The 24,450-nt window shown below is 49.7% G+C and overlaps 1 protein-coding gene across 1 annotated transcript in view; it reads right to left on the bottom strand.

The window, feature by feature from the left end:
• Positions 1-14,941, bottom strand: part of LOC144668446 (uncharacterized) — a 37,699-nt gene extending 22,758 nt beyond the window's left edge. Inside the window, exon 1 of the mRNA XM_078530502.1 lies at positions 14,905-14,941. The gene's annotated coding sequence lies outside the window, so the exon portion shown is untranslated. The remainder of the gene's footprint in view (positions 1-14,904) is intronic.
• Positions 14,942-24,450: the final 9,509 nt, after the last annotated feature.

Raw genomic sequence — 24,450 nt, 5'->3', positions numbered from 1 at the left:
TGCAATCTATGTGGTGGCCGGGCATCACGCAGGATGCTCAGAATTTTGTCCTTGTCTGCCCATAAATGCTGAATTAACAGCAAGACATCCACTGAACCCTGGTGCCATCCAGCTTCCCACAACGACCTTGGCAGACATTGGGGCTCAACCTCCTTGATCATCAAGGCAAGACATACCTCATTGCTGCAAAATATCACTCTAGATGGCTGGAAGTGGTCAGACTCCACACCACTACAGCCGAGTCAGTGATCCAGGTGCTGCAGACTATCTTCTATACACACGGCTTCCCTGATGAAATCATCTTGCATAACGGTCCACGATTGGGAATGGGCACTTCAGGAAATTCACTTCTGACAATGGAATCACCCATATCACCAGATCCCCTCTTCATCCACAAGCTAATAGGAAGGCTCAGCGAGCAGTCAGGACCAACAAGACCCTGATGTCGAAGAATCCCGATTGAATTTAGCCCTGCTGCAATACTGAGCTTCCACTCTCACTAATGGATTCTAGCCAACTGAATTGCTCATGGGCCGACATCTAAAAGATGCACCTTACTCTACTGCCTAGGAACCTCCAGCCTAATGTTACCCCCACTGACCATAAAGTGGTGAGAAATAGGGAGAAGGGCCTCCGTAAGAAACAACAGTCACAATTCCAGACGAAAGGCCAAGATCCAACACCCTTAAGTCTGAGTCAGAAGTTCGGATCTACGATCTTAAGTCAGAAGGTGTGGTCCTTAACGAGAACAAAAGTATCCACGGTTATGCTACAGTTGACCTATACAAGGTACAGAGCTTAGCGCGTCCATGAAACAGTGGGGATACTCTCTCCCTCTGTTCCCCAGGTACTGGGGATACCCCCTCTTTCTCACTCCCTCCCTCTCCCTGGATATTGGGGATACTCTCTCTCCCTGGATATTGGGGATACTCCCTCTCCCTGGATATTGGGGATACTCTCTCTCCCTGGATATTGGGGATACTCTCTCTCTCCCTGGATATTGGGGATACTCTCTCTCTCCCTGGATATTGGGGATACTCTCTCTCTCTCCCTCCCTGGATATTGGGGATACTCTCTCTCTGTCTCTCTCCCTGGATATTGGGGACACTCTCTCTCTCTCCCTGGGTATTGGGGATACTCGCGCTCTCTGGATATTGGGGATACTCTCTCTCTGGATATTGGGGATACTCTCTCTCTCTCCCTGGATATTGGGGATACTCTCTCTCTCTCCCTGGATATTGGGGATACTCTCTCTCTCTGTCTCTCTCCCTGGATATTGGGGACACTCTCTCTCTCTCTCTCTCTCTCCCTGGGTATAGGGGATACTCTCTCTATCTGGATATTGGGGATAGTCTCTCTCTCTCTCTGGATATTGGGGATACTCTCTCTCTCTCTCTCTCTCTCTGGATATTGGGGATACTCTCTTTCTCTCCCTGGATATTGGGGATACTTTCTCACACTGGATATTGGGGATACTCTCTCTCTCTCCCTGGGTATTGGGGATTCTCTCTCTCCCTGGATATTGGGGATGCTCTCTCTCCCTGGATATTGGGGATACTCTCTCTCTCTCCCTGGATATTGGGGATACTCTCTCTCTCTGGATATTGGGGATACTCTCTCACACTGGATATTGGGGATACTCTCTCTCTCCCTGGGTATTGGGGATACTCTCTCTCCCTGGATATTGGGGATACTCTCTCTCTCTCTCCCTGGGTATTGGGGATACTCTCTCTCCCTGGATATTGGGGATACTCTCTCTCTCTCCCTGGATATTGGGGATACTCTCTCTCTCTCCCAGGATATTGGGGATACTCTCTCTCCCTGGATATTGGGGATACTCTCTCTCCCTGGATATTGAGGATACTCTCTCTCTCTCTGGATATTGGGGATACTCTCTCTCTCTCTCTCCCTGGATATTGGGGATACTCTCTCTCCCCCTGGGTATTGGGGATTCTCTCTCTCCCTGGATATTGGGGACACTCTCTCTCTCTCCCTGGATATTGGGGATACTCTCTCACACTGGATATTGGGGATACTCTTTCTCTCTCCCTGGGTATTGGGGATACTCTCTCTCTCTCTCCCTGTGTATTGGGGATACTCTCTCTCTCTCCCTGGGTATTGGGGATACTCTCTCTCCCTGAATATTGGGGATACTCTCTCTCTCTCCCTGGATATTGGGGATACTCTCCCTGGATATTGGGGATACTCTCTCTCTGGATATTGGGGATACTCTCTCTCTCTCTCTGGATATTGGGGATACTCTCTCTCTCTCCCTGGATATTGGGGATACTCTCTCACACTGGATATTGGGGATACTCTCTCTGTCCCTGGGTATTGGGGATTCTCTCTCTCCCTGGATATTGGGGATACTCTCTCTCTCTCCCTGGATATTGGGGATACTCTCTCTCTCTCCCTGGATATTGGGGATACTCTCTCTCTCTCCCTGGATATTGGGGATACTCTCTCTCCCCCCCTGGATATTGGGGATACTCTCTCTCTCTCCCTGGATATTGGGGATACTCTCTCTCTCTCCCTGGGTATTGGGGATACTCTTTCTCTCTCCCTGGGTATTGGGGATACTCTCTCTCTCTCTCCCTGTGTATTGGGGATACTCTCTCTCCCTGGGTATTGGGGATACTCTCTCTCTCTCTCTCTCCCCCTGGGTATTGGGGATACTCCCTCTCTCTCCCTGGGTATTGGGGGTACTCTCTCTCTCTCTCTCCCTGGGTATTGGGGATACTCTCTCTCTCTCCCCCTGGGTATTGGGGATACTCTCTCTCTCTCCCCCTGGGTATTGGGGATACTCTCTCTCTCTCCCTGGGTATTGGGGATACTCTCTCTCTCTCCCTGGGTATTGGGGATACTCTCTCTCTCTCCCTGGGTATTGGGGATACTCTCTCTCCCTAGGTATTGGGGATACTCTCTCTCTCTCTCTCCCTGGGTATTGGGGATACTCTCTCTCTCTCTCTCCCCCTGGGTATTGGGGATACTCTCTCTCTCTCCCCCTGGGTATTGGGGATACTCTCTCTCTCTCTCCCTGGGTATTGGGGATACTCTCTCTCTCTCTCCCTGGGTATTGGGGACACTCTTTCTCTCTCCCTGGGTATTGGGGATACTCTCTCTCCCTGTGTATTGGGGATACTCTCTCTTTCTCCCTGGGTATTGGGGATACTCTCTCTCTCTCTCCCCCTGGGTATTGGGGATACTCTCTCTCTCTCCCTGGGTATTGGGGATACTCTCTCTCTCTCTCCCTGGGTATTGGGGATACTCTCTCTCTCTCTCCCTGGGTATTGGGGATACTCTCTCTCTCTCTCCCTGGGTATTGGGGATACTCTCTCTCTCTCTCCCTGGGTATTGGGGATACTCTCTCTCTCTCTCCCTGGGTATTGGGGATACTCTCTCTCTCTCTCCCTGGGTATTGGGGATACTCTCTCTCTCTCTCCCTGGGTATTGGGGATACTCTCTCTCTCTCCCTGGGTATTGGGGATACTCTCTCTCTCTCCCTGGGTATTGGGGATACTCTCTCTCTCTCCCTGGGTATTGGGGATACTCTCTCTCTCTCTCCCTGGGTATTGGGGATACTCTCTCTCTCTCTCTCCCTGGGTATTGGGGATACTCTCTCTCTCTCCCTGGGTATTGGGGATACTCTCTCTCCCCGGGTATTGGGGATACTCTCTCTCTCTCCCTGGGTATTGGGGATACTCTCTCTCTCCCTGGGTATTGGGGATACTCTCTCTCTCCCTGGGTACTGGGGATACTCTCTCTCTCTCCCTGGGTATTGGGGATACTCTCTCTCTCTCCCTGGGTATTGGGGATACTCTCTCTCTCTCTCCCTGGGTATTGGGGATACTCTCTCTCTCTCTCCCTGGGTATTGGGGATACTCTCTCTCTCTCTCCCTGGGTATTGGGGATTCTCTCTCTCTCTCTCCCTGGGTATTGGGGATTCTCTCTCTCTCTCTCCCTGGGTATTGGGGATTCTCTCTCTCTCTCTGCTTGGGTATTGGGGATACTCTCTCTCTCTCTCCCTGGGTATTGGGGATACTCTCTCTCTCTGGATATTGGGGATACTCTCTCTCTCTCTCCCTGGATATTGGGGATACTCTCTCACACTGGGTATTGGGGATACTCTCTCTCTCTCTCCCTGGGTATTGGGGATACTCTCTCTGGGTATTGGGGATACTCTCTCTCTCCCTGGGTATTGGGGATACTCTCTCTGGGTATTGGGGATACTCTCTCTCTCCCTGGGTATTGGGGATACTCTCTCTCTCCCTGGGTACTGGGGATACTCTCTCTCTCTCCCTGGGTATTGGGGATACTCTCTCTCTCTCCCTGGGTATTGGGGATACTCTCTCTCTCTCTCCCTGGGTATTGGGGATACTCTCTCTCTCTCTCCCTGGGTATTGGGGATACTCTCTCTCTCTCTCCCTGGGTATTGGGGATTCTCTCTCTCTCTCTGCTTGGGTATTGGGGATACTCTCTCTCTCTCTCCCTGGGTATTGGGGATACTCTCTCTCTCTGGATATTGGGGATACTCTCTCTCTCTCTCCCTGGATATTGGGGATACTCTCTCACACTGGGTATTGGGGATACTCTCTCTCTCTCTCTCCCTGGGTATTGGGGATATTCTCTCTGGGTATTGGGGATACTCTCTCTCTCCCTGGGTATTGGGGATACTCTCTCTGGGTATTGGGGATACTCTCTCTCTCCCTGGGTATTGGGGATACTCTCTCTCTCTCTCTCTCTCCCTGGGTATTGGGGATACTCCCTCTCCCTGGGTATTGGGGATACTATCTCTCACTGGGTATTGGGGATACTCTCTCTCTCTCTCTCTCCCTGGGTATTGGGGATACTCTCTATCCCTGGGTATTGGGGATACTCTCTCTCTCTCTGCTTGGGTATTGGGGATACTCTCTCTCTCTCCCTGGGTATTGGGGATACTCTCTCTGGGAATTGGGGATACTCTCTCTCTCCCTGGGTATTGGGGATACTCTCTCTGGGTATTGGGGATACTCTCTCTCTCCCTGGGTATTGGGGATACTCTCTCTCTCCCTGGGTATTGGGGATACTCTCTCTCTCTCTCCCTGGGTATTGGGGATACTCTCTCTCCCTGGGTATTGGGGATACTCTCTCTCCCTGGGTATTGGGGATACTCTCTCTCCCTGGGTATTGGGGATACTCTCTCTCTCTCTCTCCCTGGGTATTGGGGATACTCTCTCTCCCTGGGTATTGGGGATACTCTCTCTCCCTGGGTATTGGGGATACTCTCTCTCTCCCTGGGTATTGGGGATACTCTCTCTCTCTCCCTGGGTACTGGGGATACTCTCTCTCTCTCCCTGGGTATTGGGGATACTCTCTCTCTCTCCCTGGGTATTGGGGATACTCTCTCTCTCTCCCTGGGTATTGGGGATCCTCTCTCTCTCTCCCTGGGTATTGGGGATACTCTCTCTCTCTCCCTGGGTATTGGGGATACTCTCTCTCTCTCCCTGGGTATTGGGGATACTCTCTCTCTCTCCCTGGGTATTGGGGATACTCTCTCTCTCTCCCTGGGTATTGGGGATACTCTCTCTCTCTCCCTGGGTATTGGGGATACTCTCTCTCTCTCACTCTCTCCCTGGGTATTGGGGATACTCTCTCTCTCTCTCTCTCTCTCCCCCTGGGTATTGGGGATACTCTCTCTCTCTCCCTGGGTATTGGGGGTACTCTCTCTCTCTCTCTCTCTCCCTGGGTATTGGGGATACTCTCTCTCTCTCCCCCTGGGTATTGGGGATACTCTCTCTCTCTCCCCCTGGGTATTGGGGATACTCTCTCTCTCTCCCTGGGTATTGGGGATACTCTCTCTCTCTCCCTGGGTATTGGGGATACTCTCTCTCTCTCCCTGGGTATTGGGGATACTCTCTCTCTCCCTGGGTATTGGGGATACTCTCTCTCTCTCTCTCTCCCTGGGTATTGGGGATACTCTCTCTCTCTCTCTCCCCCTGGGTATTGGGGATACTCTCTCTCTCTCCCCCTGGGTATTGGGGATACTCTCTCTCTCTCTCCCTGGGTATTGGGGATACTCTCTCTCTCTCTCTCCCTGGGTATTGGGGACACTCTTTCTCTCTCCCTGGGTATTGGGGATACTCTCTCTCCCTGTGTATTGGGGATACTCTCTCTTTCTCCCTGGGTATTGGGGATACTCTCTCTCTCTCTCTCCCCCTGGGTATTGGGGATACTCTCTCTCTCTCCCTGGGTATTGGGGATACTCTCTCTCTCTCTCCCTGGGTATTGGGGATACTCTCTCTCTCTCTCCCTGGGTATTGGGGATACTCTCTCTCTCTCTCCCTGGGTATTGGGGATACTCTCTCTCTCTCTCCCTGGGTATTGGGGATACTCTCTCTCTCTCTCCCTGGGTATTGGGGATACTCTCTCTCTCTCTCCCTGGGTATTGGGGATACTCTCTCTCTCTCCCTGGGTATTGGGGATACTCTCTCTCTCTCCCTGGGTATTGGGGATACTCTCTCTCTCTCCCTGGGTATTGGGGATACTCTCTCTCTCTCTCCCTGGGTATTGGGGATACTCTCTCTCTCTCTCCCTGGGTATTGGGGATACTCTCTCTCTCTCCCTGGGTATTGGGGATACTCTCTCTCCCTGGGTATTGGGGATACTCTCTCTCTCTCCCTGGGTATTGGGGATACTCTCTCTCTCTCCCTGGGTATTGGGGATACTCTCTCTCTCCCTGGGTACTGGGGATACTCTCTCTCTCTCCCTGGGTATTGGGGATACTCTCTCTCTCTCCCTGGGTATTGGGGATACTCTCTCTCTCTCTCCCTGGGTATTGGGGATACTCTCTCTCTCTCTCCCTGGGTATTGGGGATACTCTCTCTCTCTCTGCTTGGGTATTGGGGATACTCTCTCTCTCTCCCTGGGTACTGGGGATACTCTCTCTGGATATTGGGGATACTCTCTCTCTCTCTCTCCCTGGATTTTGGGGATACTCTCTCTCCCTGGGTATTGGGGATACTCTCTCTCCCTGGGTATTGGGGATACTCTCTCTCTCTCTCTCTCCCTGGGTATTGGGGATACTCTCTCTCCCTGGGTATTGGGGATACTCTCTCTCCCTGGGTATTGGGGATACTCTCTCTCTCCCTGGGTATTGGGGATACTCTCTCTCTCTCCCTGGGTACTGGGGATACTCTCTCTCTCTCTCCCTGGATATTGGGGATACTCTCTCACACTGGGTATTGGGGATACTCTCTCTCTCTCTCCCTGGGTATTGGGGATACTCTCTCTCTCTCTCCCTGGATATTGGGGATACTCTCTCACACTGGGTATTGGGGATACTCTCTCTCTCTCTCTCCCTGGGTATTGGGGATACTCTCTCTGGGTATTGGGGATACTCTCTCTCCCTGGGTATTGGGGATACTCTCTCTGGGTATTGGGGATACTCTCTCTCTCCCTGGGTATTGGGGATACTCTCTCTCTCTCTCTCTCCCTGGGTATTGGGGATACTCTCTCTCCCTGGGTATTGGGGATACTCTCTCTCCCTGGGTATTGGGGATACTCTCTCTCTCCCTGGGTATTGGGGATACTCTCTCTCTCTCCCTGGGTATTGGGGATACTCTCTCTCTCTCCCTGGGTATTGGGGATACTCTCTCTCTCTCCCTGGGTATTGGGGATACTCTCTCTCTCCCTGGGTATTGGGGATACTCTCTCTCTCTCCCTGGGTACTGGGGATACTCTCTCTCTCTCCCTGGGTATTGGGGATACTCTCTCTCTCTCCCTGGGTATTGGGGATACTCTCTCTCTCTCTCCCTGGGTATTGGGGATACTCTCTCTCTCTCTCCCTGGGTATTGGGGATACTCTCTCTCTCTCTCTCCCTGGGTATTGGGGATACTCTCTCTCTTCTCTCTCCCTGGGTATTGGGGATACTCTCTCTCTTCTCTCTCCCTGGGTATTGGGGATACTCTCTCTCTCTCCCTGGGTATTGGGGATACTCTCTCTGGGTATTGAGGATACTCTCTCTCTCTCTCCCTGGGTATTGGGGATACTCTCTCTCTCTCTCCCTGGGTATTGGGGATACTCTCTCTCCCTGGGTATTGGGGATACTCTCTCTCTCTCCCTGGGTATTGGGGATACTCTCTCTCTCTCCCTGGGTATTGGGGATACTCTCTCTCTCTCTCCCTGGGTACTGGGGATACTCTCTCTCTCTCTCCCTGGGTATTGGGGATACTCTCTCTCTCTCCCTGGGTATTGGGGATACTCTCTCTCTCTCTCCCTGGGTATTGGGGATACTCTCTCTCTCTCTGCTTGGGTATTGGGGATACTCTCTCTCTCCCTGGGTATTGGGGATACTCTCTCTCTCTCCCTGGGTATTGGGGATACTCTCTCTCTCTCTCTCTCCCTGGGTATTGGGGATACTCTCTCTCTCTCTCCCTGGGTATTGGGGATACTCTCTTTCTCTCTCCCTGGGTATTGGGGATACTCTCTCTCTCTCCCTGGGTATTGGGGATACTCTCTCTGGGTATTGGGGATACTCTCTCTCTCTCTCCCTGGGTATTGGGGATACTCTCTCTCTCTCTCTCTCCCTGGGTATTGGGGATACTCTCTCTCTCTCTCTCTCCCTGGGTATTGGGGATACTCTCTCTCCCTGGGTATTGGGGATACTCTCTCTCTCTCCCTGGGTATTGGGGATACTCTCTCTCTCCCTGGGTATTGGGGATACTCTCTCTCTCTCCCTGGGTACTGGGGATACTCTCTCTCTCTCCCTGGGTATTGGGGATACTCTCTCTCTCTCCCTGGGTATTGGGGATATCTCTCTCTCTCTCCCTGGGTATTGGGGATACTCTCTCTCTCTCTGCTTGGGTATTGGGGATACTCTCTCTCTCTCCCTGGGTATTGGGGATACTCTCTCTGGATATTGGGGATACTCTCTCTCTCTCTCTCCCTGGATATTGGGGATACTCTCTCTCCCTGGGTATTGGGGATACTCTCTCTCTCTCCCTGGGTATTGGGGATACTCTCTCTCTCTCCCTGGGTATTGGGGATACTCTCTCTCTCTCTCTCTCCCTGGGTATTGGGGATACTCTCTCTCCCTGGGTATTGGGGATACTCTCTCTCCCTGGGTATTGGGGATACTCTCTCTCTCTCCCTGGGTATTGGGGATACTCTCTCTCTCCCTGGGTATTGGGGATACTCTCTCTCTCTCCCTGGGTATTGGGGATACTCTCTCTCTCTCTCCCTGGGTATTGGGGATACTCTCTCTCTCTCTCCCTGGGTATTGGGGATACTCTCTCTCTCTCTGCTTGGGTATTGGGGATACTCTCTCTCTCTCCCTGGGTACTGGGGATACTCTCTCTGGATATTGGGGATACTCTCTCTGGATATTGGGGATACTCTCTCTCTCTCTCTCCCTGGATATTGGGGATACTCTCTCTCCCTGGGTATTGGGGATACTCTCTCTCCCTGGGTATTGGGGATACTCTCTCTCTCTCTCTCTCCCTGGGTATTGGGGATACTCTCTCTCCCTGGGTATTGGGGATACTCTCTCTCCCTGGGTATTGGGGATACTCTCTCTCTCCCTGGGTATTGGGGATACTCTCTCTCTCTCCCTGGGTACTGGGGATACTCTCTCTCTCTCCCTGGGTATTGGGGATACTCTCTCTCTCTCCCTGGGTATTGGGGATACTCTCTCTCTCTCCCTGGGTATTGGGGATCCTCTCTCTCTCTCCCTGGGTATTGGGGATACTCTCTCTCTCTCCCTGGGTATTGGGGATACTCTCTCTCTCTCCCTGGGTATTGGGGATACTCTCTCTCTCTCCCTGGGTATTGGGGATACTCTCTCTCTCTCCCTGGGTATTGGGGATACTCTCTCTCTCTCCCTGGGTATTGGGGATACTCTCTCTCTCTCACTCTCTCCCTGGGTATTGGGGATACTCTCTCCCTGGGTATTGGGGATACTCTCTCTCTTTCTCTCTCCCTGGATATTGGGGATACTCTCTCTCTCTCCCTGGATATTGGGGATACTCTCTCTCTCTCCCTGGGTATTAGGGATACTCTCTCTCTTTCTCTCTCCCTGGATATTGGGGATACTCTCTCTCTCTCCCTGGATATTGGGGATACTCTCTCTCTCTCCCTGGGTATTGGGGATACTCTCTCTCTCTCTCTCCATGGGTATTGGGGATACTCTCTCTCTCTCTCTCCATGGGTATTGGGGATACTCTCTCTCTCTCCCTGGGTATTGGGGATACTCTCTCTCTGTCTCTCCCCCTGGATATTGGGGATACTCTCTCTCTCTCCCTGGGTATTGGGGATACTCTCTCACACTGGGTATTGGGGATACTCTCTCTCTCTCCCTGGGTATTGGGGATACTCTCTCTCTCTCCCTGGGTATTGGGGATACTCTCTCTCTCTCTCCCTGGATATTGGGGATACTCTCTCACACTGGGTATTGGGGATACTCTCTCTCTCTCTCTCCCTGGGTATTGGGGATACTCTCTCTGGGTATTGGGGATACTCTCTCTCCCTGGGTATTGGGGATACTCTCTCTGGGTATTGGGGATACTCTCTCTCTCCCTGGGTATTGGGGATACTCTCTCTCTCTCTCTCTCTCCCTGGGTATTGGGGATACTCTCTCTCCCTGGGTATTGGGGATACTCTCTCTCCCTGGGTATTGGGGATACTCTCTCTCTCCCTGGGTATTGGGGATACTCTCTCTCTCTCCCTGGGTATTGGGGATACTCTCTCTCTCTCCCTGGGTATTGGGGATACTCTCTCTCTCTCCCTGGGTATTGGGGATACTCTCTCTCTCTCCCTGGGTACTGGGGATACTCTCTCTCTCTCCCTGGGTATTGGGGATACTCTCTCTCTCTCCCTGGGTATTGGGGATACTCTCTCTCTCTCTCCCTGGGTATTGGGGATACTCTCTCTCTCTCTCCCTGGGTATTGGGGATACTCTCTCTCTCTCTCCCTGGGTATTGGGGATACTCTCTCTCTTTCTCTCTCCCTGGGTATTGGGGATACTCTCTCTCTCTCCCTGGGTATTGGGGATACTCTCTCTGGGTATTGAGGATACTCTCTCTCTCTCTCCCTGGGTATTGGGGATACTCTCTCTCTCTCTCTCTCCCTGGGTATTGGGGATACTCTCTCTCCCTGGGTATTGGGGATACTCTCTCTCTCTCCCTGGGTATTGGGGATACTCTCTCTCTCCCTGGGTATTGGGGATACTCTCTCTCTCTCTCCCTGGGTACTGGGGATACTCTCTCTCTCTCTCCCTGGGTATTGGGGATACTCTCTCTCTCTCCCTGGGTATTGGGGATACTCTCTCTCTCTCTCTCCCTGGGTATTGGGGATACTCTCTCTCTCTCTGCTTGGGTATTGGGGATACTCTCTCTCTCTCCCTGGGTATTGGGGATACTCTCTCTCTCTCCCTGGGTATTGGGGATACTCTCTCTCTCTCTCCCTGGGTATTGGGGATACTCTCTCTCTCTCTCCCTGGGTATTGGGGATACTCTCTCTCTTTCTCTCTCCCTGGGTATTGGGGATACTCTCTCTCTCTCCCTGGGTATTGGGGATACTCTCTCTCTCTCTCCCTGGGTATTGGGGATACTCTCTCTCTCTCTCTCTCCCTGGGTATTGGGGATACTCTCTCTCCCTGGGTATTGGGGATACTCTCTCTCTCTCCCTGGGTATTGGGGATACTCTCTCTCTCCCTGGGTATTGGGGATACTCTCTCTCTCTCCCTGGGTACTGGGGATACTCTCTCTCTCTCCCTGGGTATTGGGGATACTCTCTCTCTCTCCCTGGGTATTGGGGATACTCTCTCTCTCTCTCCCTGGGTATTGGGGATACTCTCTCTCTCTCTGCTTGGGTATTGGGGATACTCTCTCTCTCTCCCTGGGTATTGGGGATACTCTCTCTGGATATTGGGGATACTCTCTCTCTCTCTCTCCCTGGATATTGGGGATACTCTCTCTCCCTGGGTATTGGGGATACTCTCTCTCTCTCTCCCTGGGTATTGGGGATACTCTCTCTCTCTCCCTGGGTATTGGGGATACTCTCTCTCTCTCTCTCTCCCTGGGTATTGGGGATACTCTCTCTCCCTGGGTATTGGGGATACTCTCTCTCCCTGGGTATTGGGGATACTCTCTCTCTCTCTCCCTGGGTATTGGGGATACTCTCTCTCTCCCTGGGTATTGGGGATACTCTCTCTCTCTCCCTGGGTACTGGGGATACTCTCTCTCTCTCCCTGGGTATTGGGGATACTCTCTCTCTCTCCCTGGGTATTGGGGATACTCTCTCTCTCTCCCTGGGTATTGGGGATACTCTCTCTCTCTCCCTGGGTATTGGGGATACTCTCTCTCTCTCCCTGGGTATTGGGGATACTCTCTCTCTCTCCCTGGGTATTGGGGATACTCTCTCTCTCTCCCTGGGTATTGGGGATACTCTCTCTCTCTCCCTGGGTATTGGGGATACTCTCTCTCTCTCTCTCTCTCCCCCTGGGTATTGGGGATACTCTCTCCCTGGGTATTGGGGATACTCTCTCTCTTTCTCTATCCCTGGATATTGGGGATACTCTCTCTCTCTCCCTGGATATTGGGGATACTCTCTCTCTCTCCCTGGGTATTGGGGATACTCTCTCTCTCTCCCTGGGTATTGGGGATACTCTCTCTCTCTCCCTGGGTATTGGGGATACTCTCCCTCTCTCTCCATGGGTATTGGGGATACTCTCTCTCTCTCCCTGGATATTGGGGATACTCTCTCTCTGTCTCTCTCCCTGGATATTGGGGATACTCTCTCTCTCTCTCTCCCTGGGTATTGGGGATACTCTCTCTCTCTCTCCCTGGGTATTGGGGATACTCTCTCTCTCTCTGGGTATTGGGGATACTCTCTCTCTCTCCCTGGGTATTGGGGATACTCTCTCACACTGGATATTGGGGATACTCTCTCTCTCTCCCTGGATATTGGGGATACTCTCTCTCTGTCTCTCTCCCTGGATATTGGGGATACTCTCTCTCTCTCTCCCTGGATATTGGGGATACTCTCTCTCTCTCTCTCTCTCTCCCTGGGTATTGGGGATACTCTCTCTCTCTCTCTCTCCCTGGGTATTGGGGATACTCTCTCTCTCTCTCTCCCTGGGTATTGGGGATACTCTCTCTCTCTCCCTGGGTATTGGGGATACTCTCTCTCTCTCCCTGGGTATTGGGGATACTCTCTCTCTTTCTCTCTCCCTGGGTATTGGGGATACTCTCTCTCTCTCCCTGGGTATTGGGGATACTCTCTCTGGGTATTGGGGATACTCTCTCTCTCTCTCCCTGGGTATTGGGGATACTCTCTCTCTTTCTCTCTCCCTGGGTATTGGGGATACTCTCTCTGGGTATTGGGGATACTCTCTCTCTCCCTGGGTATTGGGGATACTCTCTCTCTCCCTGGGTATTGGGGATACTCTCTCTCTCCCTGGGTATTGGGGATACTCTCTCTCCCTGGGTATTGGGGATACTCTCTCTCCCTGGGTATTGGGGATACTCTCTCTCCCTGGGTATTGGGGATACTCTCTCTCCCTGGGTATTGGGGATACTCTCTCTCTCTCCCTGGGTATTGGGGATACTCTCTCTCTCTCCCTGGGTATTGGGGATACTCTCTCTCTCTCTCTCTCTCCCTGGGTATTGGGGATACTCTCTCTCTCGCTCCCTGGGTATTGGGGATACTCTCTCTCTCTCCCTGGGTATTGGGGATACTCTCTCTCCCTGAATATTGGGGATACTCTCTCTCTCTCCCTGGATATTGGGGATACTCTCCCTGGATATTGGGGATACTCTCTCTCTCTCTCTGGATATTGGGGATACTCTCTCTCTCTCTCTGGATATTGGGGATACTCTCTCTCTCTCTCTCTCCCTGGATATTGGGGATACTCTCTCACACTGGATATTGGGGATACTCTCTGTCCCTGGGTATTGGGGATTCTCTCTCTCCCTGGATATTGGGGATACTCTCTCTCTCTCCCTGGATATTGGGGATACTCTCTCTCTCTCCCTGGATATTGGGGATACTCTCTCTCTCTCCCTGGGTATTGGGGATACTCTGTCTCTCTCTCTCTCCCTGGATATTGGGGATACTCTCTCTCTCTCTCCCTGGGTATTGGGGATACTCTCTCTCTCGCTCCCTGGGTATTGGGGATACTTTCTCACACTGGATATTGGGGATACTCTCTCTCTCTCTCACACTGGGTATTGGGGATACTCTCTCTCTCTCTCCCTGGATATTGGGGATACTCTCTCTCCCTGGATATTGGGGATACTCTCTCTCCCTGGATATTGGGGATACTCTCTCTCTCTCCCTGGGTATTGGGGATACTTTCTCACACTGGATATTGGGGATACTCTCTCTCTCTCTCTCTCTCACACTGGGTATTGGGGATACTCTCTCTCTCTCTCCCTGGATATTGGGGATACTCTCTCTCCCTGGATATTGGGGATACTCTCTCTCTCTCCCTGGGTATTGGGGATACTCTCTCTCTCACACTGGGTATTGGGGATACTCTCTCTCTCTCTCCCTGGATATTGGGGATACTCTCTCACACTGGGTATTGGGGATACTCTCTCTCTCTCTCCCTGGATATTGGGGATACTCTCTCACACTGGATATTGGGGATACTCTCTCTCTCTCTCCCTGGATATTGGGGATACTCTCTCTCTCTCTCCCTGGATATTGGGGATACTCTCTCACACTGGGTATTGGGGATACTCTCTCTCTCTCTCCCTGGGTATTGGGGATACTCTCTCTCTCTCTCTCCATGGATATTGGGGATACTCTCTCTCTCTCTCCATGGGTATTGGGGATACTCTCTCCATGGGTATTGGGGATACTCTCTCTCTCTCTCTCTCTCTCTCCCTCCCTGGATATTGGGAACTGAGCCACCGCCTCCTTACCTCAAAATGGCGCCAGCCCCGGTCCAGCTCTCCGCACATGCGCACTTTCCCTTTGCCTGGTGTTGCCGCGCATGCGCCTTTTAGTTAATTGATGGAGCACGTTCCCGTGCGCTCGGCCCTCTGGGAATAACATGCTTCCATTGATGCTTCATTCGGTTTGCTCAGTTGGAGAATATTTCCCTTCTGCAACAGGACAAGCACAGGAAAAACTGCTACGAAACTACTCCAGCCTAAAAGATTACCAAATAAATATTTGACTTATCAATGTGTATTTCGCTCCCCTTACATTTCCTACATTCGTAACTACACTTCAAAACTATTTGATTGGCTGTAAAGCTTTTTGAGATGTCCATGAGAAACGCTATATAATTGCAATTCTTTCTTTCTGTGTAGAATCTTTGGTTTTCATTGTTTTCTGCAACGTGCACTGTGGATTTTTGCATTCAGCTTGGTATGCCAATGAGCCATGAAACTAACATTAATCATGAATCTAATGTTTTACTGCTTTATTTTATTCTGTTTTTTAGTCAGATAAAGATATCTGATTGTAGATGCTCTTCTCCCGCCACCCCCACCTTCATCTCCACAACTATCTCTTCGTATTTCTCGAGAGAAGAAAAAGTTAACGTTTCAAGTCCATACGACTCTTCTTCAGAGCTAAAGGGAAGTAAAGATGTGATGAAATTATATTGTTTAAGGGGGGTGGAACATGTTAAGCTGGGTAGAAGGCTAGTGATAGGTAGAGGCAAAGGAGAGATTGTCAGAGATGTCATGGACAAAAGGTGATACTGGCTGGAGGAGGTACTGATGGTGGCATTAAAGTCAGAAAGTAGGATGTGATAATAGCAGAATGAGGGTAATCACTCTGGAAAGAACAACATGAACAAGTGACAGATGGCCCTTGTGAGGGTGGGATGGGGAGGGGACGGTGGTGGGGGAAAAAGATTGAAAACAGGATACAGGGTGGGGATAAAATAATGAATAAAAATGAAGATAAATAAAATAAAAATAAGTGGATAAAAAATAAAAATGAAAATGAATATTGAAAAAAGGGGATAAAAAGGGGGTACCCAGAGCGTTAGTCTGGGCCTTGAGATTACTTGTCCAGTGACATTACCACCACACCAGCATCTCCCTTTAAAATCTTTGATTCCATTCAAACTGGAGGAGATCTATTTGTAATTCATTGAAATTAGCCCTCCTCCAACCAAGTAGCTTCATCTTTGATTGTTCCTCATAACTTTTTATAAATACTCTAAACCTAATGATATTATGAATACTCTTTCCCCACTGCACACACACTGAAACATGCTCCATTTGCCCCACAATCGTGTAAAGAGCAAAGAGTACAAAGAATTTCTGCAATGTGTACAAGAGAACTTTTTTGATCAGTATTTTTCTAGGCTAATGAGGAAGAAAGGCAGTGCTGGATCTTGTTTGGAATATGAAGTGAGACAAGTGGACTTCAGTAGTGTGGACCAACTAAAAGATCAGGAATTGTTCTCCTGAAAGCAAATGAGGTATAGAAGAGATGGCGGAGATTTAAAATTATAAACATTGTTGGTAGAGTAGATAAGGAGAACTGTTTCTTCTGGCAGGAAGCACGTGAGAGCAGGTGGACATCAGTGTGATCCACAGCAACCACACCTGCAGTAAGTGTCTGCAGTTCAGTGTGATGCACCAGGGAGGGGAAGTTACCTAGGCACTTTGTTCCAGGAGGTAGTCTTAGGTATGCCTTAGGTACTTCAGATTTGGTTCATGCTCAGGGACAAGAGGTTATGACTATGAATGAGACAGGCTTGGGGTTCCAGAAGCTGGTGATTGTTACAAATGTGATGTTTTATACCATGGCCATGTTTTAAACTGTCTCCTTAAATCAAGGTAAAGTGAAGCAATGAAAATGGGGCATATGACCTGCGACTAGTTCCGCCCAATGATTTATTAACCGAATGTACATCCCTAAAGATAAGTGATAGCCTCCTCACTTGTTGAGTTTAAGGTGATTAGTCTACCACCTAGTCTTTAGAGGGTAATGTACAGAATTGTTTGTGCCTCTCCACAAGTGCATAAGGGGTTTGTACTGAGACCCCAATGGTGGAGGTTGGCTGCCTCCAGAGGCCCTGTCCTGTCCTGTATCTGCTTAGCAAGGACCACTCACGTCATGGTAGTTCAAAACCTACCATTCGACAGATGGGTTTTGTTACAAGGAACTTGTTAGTGACCTGTTTTTCCCATTCCTTGATCCCAAGGATGTTTGCTGGTAGAGCTTGTTCAGGGAGGGTTCTCCATATGGGGTGCTGAGATAGAAGGCAAGCAGTAGGTGGGTTAAAAAGGTCATCATGGAGTGGTAAATAAGTTACAGCACAGATGGTTTCAACCAGCTTGTGGCTTTGCATCGATTGACATATGTGTGGGGAAATCATGTTTGTGAAGACAGGAAGCCAGGGGAGGGGTGTTGAGCATAGAGTTCCATTTATGATGCTTGCGTGCGTGGGTGCACGTGGTGTGTGTATCTGTGTCCGTGTGTTTGCGTGCATGTGTGTGTATGTGTGAGATGACCTTTGCCAGACAGGTGCACGGTGATCTGCTGTGGTGTGTGATTGTGCAAGCATTGAGTGTTATGGCAGCAGCGCCCCATGTGGATCCAGCAAGTTTGATTAGTAGATTGTTTCTGGTTTTGACCTATGCTGCTGATTTCTTCAGATGTTCCAGAAGTACAAAGTCCTATCTAGAGTCACTCCCAAGTAGGTTGGTTTAGGATCATTCTTTAGTTTTTGGCCATCCCTGTAGATATGCAATTCTTTTTTGCACTGGCATTGTGGAGATGGAATACACTGGATATAGTTTTAGAGGGAATCAACATCAGACACCATGTGGTCCAGCAGTCCATCAAGTTTGTAACATCTTCATAAAGGATCTGGTCTAGAGTCCAGGAGGATGGAGCTTGGTTGACACAACAGATGTTGTGGGACGTGGTTGCTGAGAGGTGGTATATATGTTGAACAGTGTTGGGGCTAGTACTGAGCTCTGTGGTAGTCTTCTCCATGCACTTCTCCCCTGCCCAAAGTGCACTCTGAATTATAAGAACATAAGAAATAGGAGCAGCAGGAGGCCATTCAGCCCTTCGAGCCGCTCTGCCATTCAATGAGATCATGGCTGATGTTCTACCTCAACACCATTTTCCTGCACTATCTTGTATCCTTTGATATTTTTAATATGTAGAAATCTATCTATCTCGGTCTTGAACACACTCAATGACTGAGCCACCACAGCCCCCTGGGACAGTGAATTCCAATGATTCACCACCCTCTAAGTGAAGAAATCCCTCCTCAACTCAATCCTAAATGGCTTTCTCTTTATTCTGAGACTGTGTCGTCTGGTTCTAGATTCACCAGCCAAGGGAAACATCCTTCCTGCATCGACCCTGTTGAGACATGTAAAAGTTTTATAGTTTGAATGAGAATAAGGGCCCAGTCTATTTAATCTTTCCTCATAGGACAATCCCTCCATCCCAAGGATTAGCAAGTTATCTTTCCTTAGATAAGGAGACCAAAACTGCACACAATAGTCTAGGTGCGGTCTCACCAAGGCTCTAAACATCTGCAGCAAGACATCTTTACTCCTATACTCAAATCCTCTTGTTACAAAGGCCAACATACCATTTGCCTTCTTAATTGCTTGCTGTACCTGCATGTTAGCTTTCAGTGACTCTTGAACAAGGACACCCAAGTCCCTTTGAAGCTCTACACTTCCCAGCCTCTCAACATTTAAGAATTAGTCTGCATTTCTGTTTTTCCTACCAAAGTGAATAACCTCATATTTCTCCACATTATATTCCATCTGCCAAATTTTTTGCTTAGCCTCTCCTAACAAAGGATCATGGGCATCACCTGGAAGTTCCCCTCCAAGTTAACTCACCATTCTGACTTGGAAATATATCGCCGTTCCTTCACTGTCGCTGGGTCAAAATCCTGGAACTCCCTCTCTAACAGCACTGTGGGTGTACCTACACCACATGGACTGCAGCGGTTCAAGAAGGCAGCTCACCACCACCTTCTCAAGGACAACTAGGGATGGGCAATAAATGGCTGGACCAGCCAGCGAAGCCCACATCCTGTGAATGAATAAAAAAAAAACATCATGGTGTTCCAGGATGAGCAGAGGGACATGAACGGTGACAGGGGGAGGATCAAATCTGGTGCAGCACCACCATGTTGAGAGTCCGGATCAGTGATGCAGTTTAAAAATGAAACTGTAAAGGATTCTGCACGGGAGGGGTCTGAGGCAGTGTGGCAGGAGCCAGCCTCATACTTATTAAATTCTCAACATGAAGAATCACCTTACAGAGCTCATGAATGCTTTATTGAGAACTGAGAGTTGGAACCACAAAGCAATGTTGCGTTTTTATACAAGACAGCAATAGTCAATGGGCTCACATTAGAGGTGGTCTCATTGAGCATTTAAGTGTCAGGGATGTGAGAAGGGAAGAGGCATCCAGCCACGAAGGGACCACAGCTGCTGGATACCTGCAAGATGTTCAGTCAAACCCTATAAAGTGCATTGCCCTTGTCAAATGGATGAGGGGCCCAAAGGCATCAGTCATTCTGAAAGTGCAAGGCAGGCTTAATCTTGAATCCAAATCAGGCATCGTATGAGTGCCTTTAGTGAGGGTGACCATAGCATGGCTGTGCTCAGCATCTTCCATCCTCTATGGGTTTGAAGTATCAGGTTGTTGGGGTGGCTCCTTGGGCATCTGTAACCTGTGAGGGAGCGCCTCAGCTACAAGGCTGCAACAGGAAAAGTCGAGTTGTGCAGATGCAGCAATAGGCCATCGCAGTGGCTTTCTGGCTGAGAGTGGGAGGTGTTCTATAGTTGGTCAATCTAAATTCATCTGTTGCATCTATTTGTCTACAGGAAGGAGGATTTAATAATGGAGACTGCGCTTAATGCTGCCTACTTGATGGCAGTCTCAGATTGAGGAGGAGAAGATCATCTAGCACTGCCTAGAGAGGAGCCCCAGCCTGAGGTGCGTTGTCCAGGGGAGGCCCGAGAAGAACCAGAGGCTGGGGAAGTCAGACTCATCCCACAGAGGCGAGTGGCAATACCAAGGTTATATGAAGATGTTTTTCCCATTTGGAGATGAGAGAGAGAGACAGACAGTGCCACACATGTCTGCAATTGTCAAGAGATGTAGTGACTTATATCTGCCACATTCTGTGTGAGGATCTAACGCCGCAATGACTGAACTTAAAGGGCTTCTTGGGCCTCTTTTTCCTTTAGAACCTGCTCCCTATAGTTCCCTCACTCCGTAGGCTGCTGACAATTAGGTATCTCCCTTGAGATCCAGAACTCACTTGACATTCACTGTTACTTTAACTTTAGACCAACTCATCTAAGATTCTTAGACTTATTCTCCTCCACAATCTGCTAGTATGCCAGCTAGAGAGAGACTGAAACTGCTCCCTTCACCTTAGAGCAGAATGACCAACTGAACTCAAACTGCTTTCAGTTCCCTTGTCTGTGTGGGGCCTCTCTCTCTGGACCCCTGTTGCTAGGCAACAGCACAATTTAAAAAAATCTCGTTTGTTTGTTTTAACTCCCCTTCAAGAGTCGTAAACCTCATTAAAATGCCGGCATCTTTTAAAGTGAAACTGAAACTCAAGTTCTCCTTTTCTTAACACACACATACAGAAATACAAATCAAACTTAAACATTAAAGCTAAAACTCATTCCTAACACCCACAAATACAAATATAACTTACTTAAACTATCTCTAGTTCCTAGCAAACAACATCACTTGTAATCCCCCAAAGACACATGAGCTGACACAACTCTATGATGTGTTTTAAGGCCTAAAGATTCCAAACTCAAGGTACAGGCACTTTCAGGAAAGAGGTTGACACATCTCCCTGACATTACACAAGGGATGAGTAACTAACATGAGTCCTCAAAACATCACGTGAATCTACAGCTTACAAAAGGAGCCAATCACAGAATGGGGTCTTGGGTCACACTCGCAATAAGGGACAACATAGATACATATGAATCATGCATTCAAATCACAAGACCATTGTAATGAACAGGAGATGTATATACAAAAGTGCATTTTATATACAGTGAGTGAACACCCATGCCCCCATAGCGATCTCAAAATATATAACTTTTTAAAACTCTACTGCCACATCTTGGTGCAGCCTGATATCTGCAGCAGAGGTGGAGGCAGCATGCTGACTGTGATGACCTTGGTGGACGTTCCCTGGAGGGCCAAAGCAGGTGCACCATCCTCAGACTGTACAGCTGGAGGTGATGGGGTCACAGGCAGAGGAGATTAGGACCAACTGGACACTCCCAGAATCACCTGGGTGATGCCCCTGGGGTGTCCAGCTGATGGTCCTCCTCCCTGTGGGTGCCCAAGGGCCCCTGGCTGACTCCTTGAGGAGAAGAGGCTCCTGGAGGGAAGTTGAGGTGCCCAGGCCCCATCTCGCCTGGCCAGTGATGGATCCCACCAACGTCTATCGTGATGGAGTGCAGGGCTGAGCACAAATCCGGCAGAATCTACTGGACCAAGGTCTCCAAGACGCTGCCACCCTTCCCATGGATACCTCGAGGTGCTCGCATGTCGGAGCCACGACTTCAGACAGTACACAGACAGACTCCTCCGTCCTTCACTCTAGTCTATTGACTTCCTCTCGCCGCTTTACCTGATGTTCTGCCGCCTGTCTTTGCATCCCCAGCATCTGTGCTACAGTCATTACCAGAGGCTCATAATCTGACTCAGCAGGCGCCTGATCTCCAGCAGTCCTCTGAGTGCCAGGGACCTGGGCTGTCACTGCCTCCGATAGCTGTGGAGACGTGTCTGTGAGGTGTTCCCCAGAATGTGACCCCGAGCCTAATCTAGAATGATGACCCGCTGGGGTGTGTCTCTGCGCTGTTGGAGGGCGCAGATGGACACTGTGACACGTCTTCATCCAGAGCATCTTCCTCTGAGGTGGCCTGGGGCTGGGGTTTATGATTGTTCTGGTGTCTGTCTGGACCTGTTGGTGCGAGGGAAGATGGATTTAGTTCATGAGCAGGCTGAATACAGCATTGCATATCACTCACTGTGAATGTCAGGGTGTGATCAACTAATGGAGGGCTCATCCATACTGGCCTGCGGGGAGAGGCCAGTCTCATCACCGCCACAGGAACAATCCCTGTCCTCTCTTGCCAACTCAGTGGCAACCTCCTCAAAATGTTGTCGGCTGTCCTTCCTCCAGTCTGGGATCTCTCCCTCCTGGCGTGGACAGCTTGGATTGCATGAAGACAAATAGGTGGAATGTGATGAGAAGAGATGGAGGAGAGGTTGGGAAGCATCCATGCCTGCCCTGTGTGCTGAGCCCTCCCCCACTAAGGGCTGAAGATGCTGTTTGTGCAGGATGATGGGTGAGATGCTGGTGATGTTAAACTGTCAGTGAGGCATTCAATGCTGATATCTTCCCTGCTAATATTGTGTGAGATCGCTGAGGAGTGCCTGATGCCGTTCGGAGAGTGTGAGTTGGGAGTGAGCTGAAGGTTGACTTGTTCTGGTGGTGCGGATGAGATCCTCTTCCTGCACTGCAGGGCATTTTGTTGGTAGTTGCCCGTGACACAGAGCTCCTCTGCAACTGCCTCCTATGCCAGTGAGGTGAGGTTGGTGGATCTCTTGGAACCATCCTTTCGACAAAGGACATCTTGGTGTTGGCGGACACCTCTTATTAAAGCCTCCAGGGAGTCATGATTAAACCTCAGGGATACATTCTTCTTTGCCCTGGGAACCATCTGAGCTGGGCTGCAGACAGTGAACATTCAGGTGGTGTTTAAATATGGCACCAGGGCCCTCGACTCCATTAGGTGACAGTGGGGTGGATGAATCAGTGCCTGCCCCACCATGTGATTTGGAGAGCTGCTCACCGTTGCAAAATTAATCAGCTTCCAAGTGTAAAATTAGGTGCAAAATCCTGCCCCTCTGCACAGTGGGAAACATGCCACTTAACCTGCCCGCCACCACACTTAGTGCAGTGGGGGGGAAATCCTGCCCTAAGTGTGGGAGCAGGCATGACAAATGACATTCTACCCGTCAGCTGCAATGGTGGATTTTCGTCTCATCTCCACCTCCACTTTGGATGTCGGGGAAGCACCAATGAGGGTTAGGAAAATTATAAAGATTTAGGAGCACAGTGGTGGCATGGGTCTTCATAACATGTATATAACATTCACAAACATAAATAGAATTGCCCCATTTCACAACTCCTCTTGTGTATTCCTCATTTTTATGATGAGCTGTGATATTGTCAATCAAGTGTGATTCCACGGTCCCTCCCCTTATCGCATATGTCACTCTCTTGGGCCCCTTATCTATGTAGTGTGCTCCCATATCACCTGAGCGTGTGCCCCTTTTGCACATCATTCTCGATATCAGTGATGCCTCGACCTTAATGCTAAGTGTGCTTGTGGAATGACCCTTGTTCACGTGCTTTGCAGGGTCATGTTATGTTTATTATTGGCTGTGTAAGATTGAGGCAGAACTGTTCTCCAAACGTCTGCATTCTTGAAAGGTGAAGATGCAGTGTACAAGGAGAGATGTGGTCACACATGGAGAAGGGACATATATTGTCAATTCCATGTGTTCTCTATCTTCCAGTAGGGCTATCATGCTATGTGCCCATACTCAGAGCTTGTGTGTGCTGCTGTCAGCCAATTGTGTTGTCTACTTTCAGATGTACATATGCTAAACTCACCAATAAGTGGGGGCATTTTGCCACCTCAAGGTGATGAAGCTCAGCCCCCCTCAGCCACATTATTGTCCTGGTGCTCGAACGTCCAACCTGGAGAGTCTGTCACCCTGTAGTTGTGTGTATTGTGGGGACAAGGCTCTTGTCACAAACTAATGATGAAGCACTGTGCATCCTCTCACCTGAGCACTTGCTGAGGTCACTGATGCTAATTCCAAATGGTGATTTCTGACGGCCAATAGAGGCTTTGAGCAAGGTCTGGAGGCACACATGCTTGCCTTAGACAATGTGGACGGGAGCAGTGGTTTAGGAGCAAGGATGTACTGAAGCTGAAGTGTGCTCTTAATTAGCAATGACACATACCCTTGAGGGCTTCATGGTGTCTGAGCATTTTGAACATCATGTGGGCATTAAATCCAGCTTGAATCTTATGTCATTGAAACACTAAAGCTGCACTTGGCTCTGACTCCACTCAATGTGTCCAGGAAGCTCAAGAGTGTGGAGTGATCCTGCCCATCTTACCCCTCATCAGGCAGAACGTCTCATTGGTCTGAGGCTTTGAAACTTCCCTCGGGGACCTCCACCTCGCAGCTTGAGCTATCTCATGGAAATCCCCTCTGTCCCATTCCATTCTGTATAGCAGGATTTTCTGAATGGACTGCTCCTAAACTCTACTTCCTCAACTTAGTCTCCTGTCCAGACACTTCCTGGCATCCATCTTACTGTCTAAACACTCCCTCACATTCATGCCACCATCTGGACACCCCTGATGCCCACCACACTGTCCGCACACTCT

The sequence above is a fragment of the Cetorhinus maximus genome, chromosome 26, assembly GCF_964194155.1.
Source record: "Cetorhinus maximus chromosome 26, sCetMax3.hap1.1, whole genome shotgun sequence".
NCBI lineage: Eukaryota > Metazoa > Chordata > Chondrichthyes > Lamniformes > Cetorhinidae > Cetorhinus > Cetorhinus maximus.
This window is presented reverse-complemented; position numbering and strand designations above follow the sequence as displayed.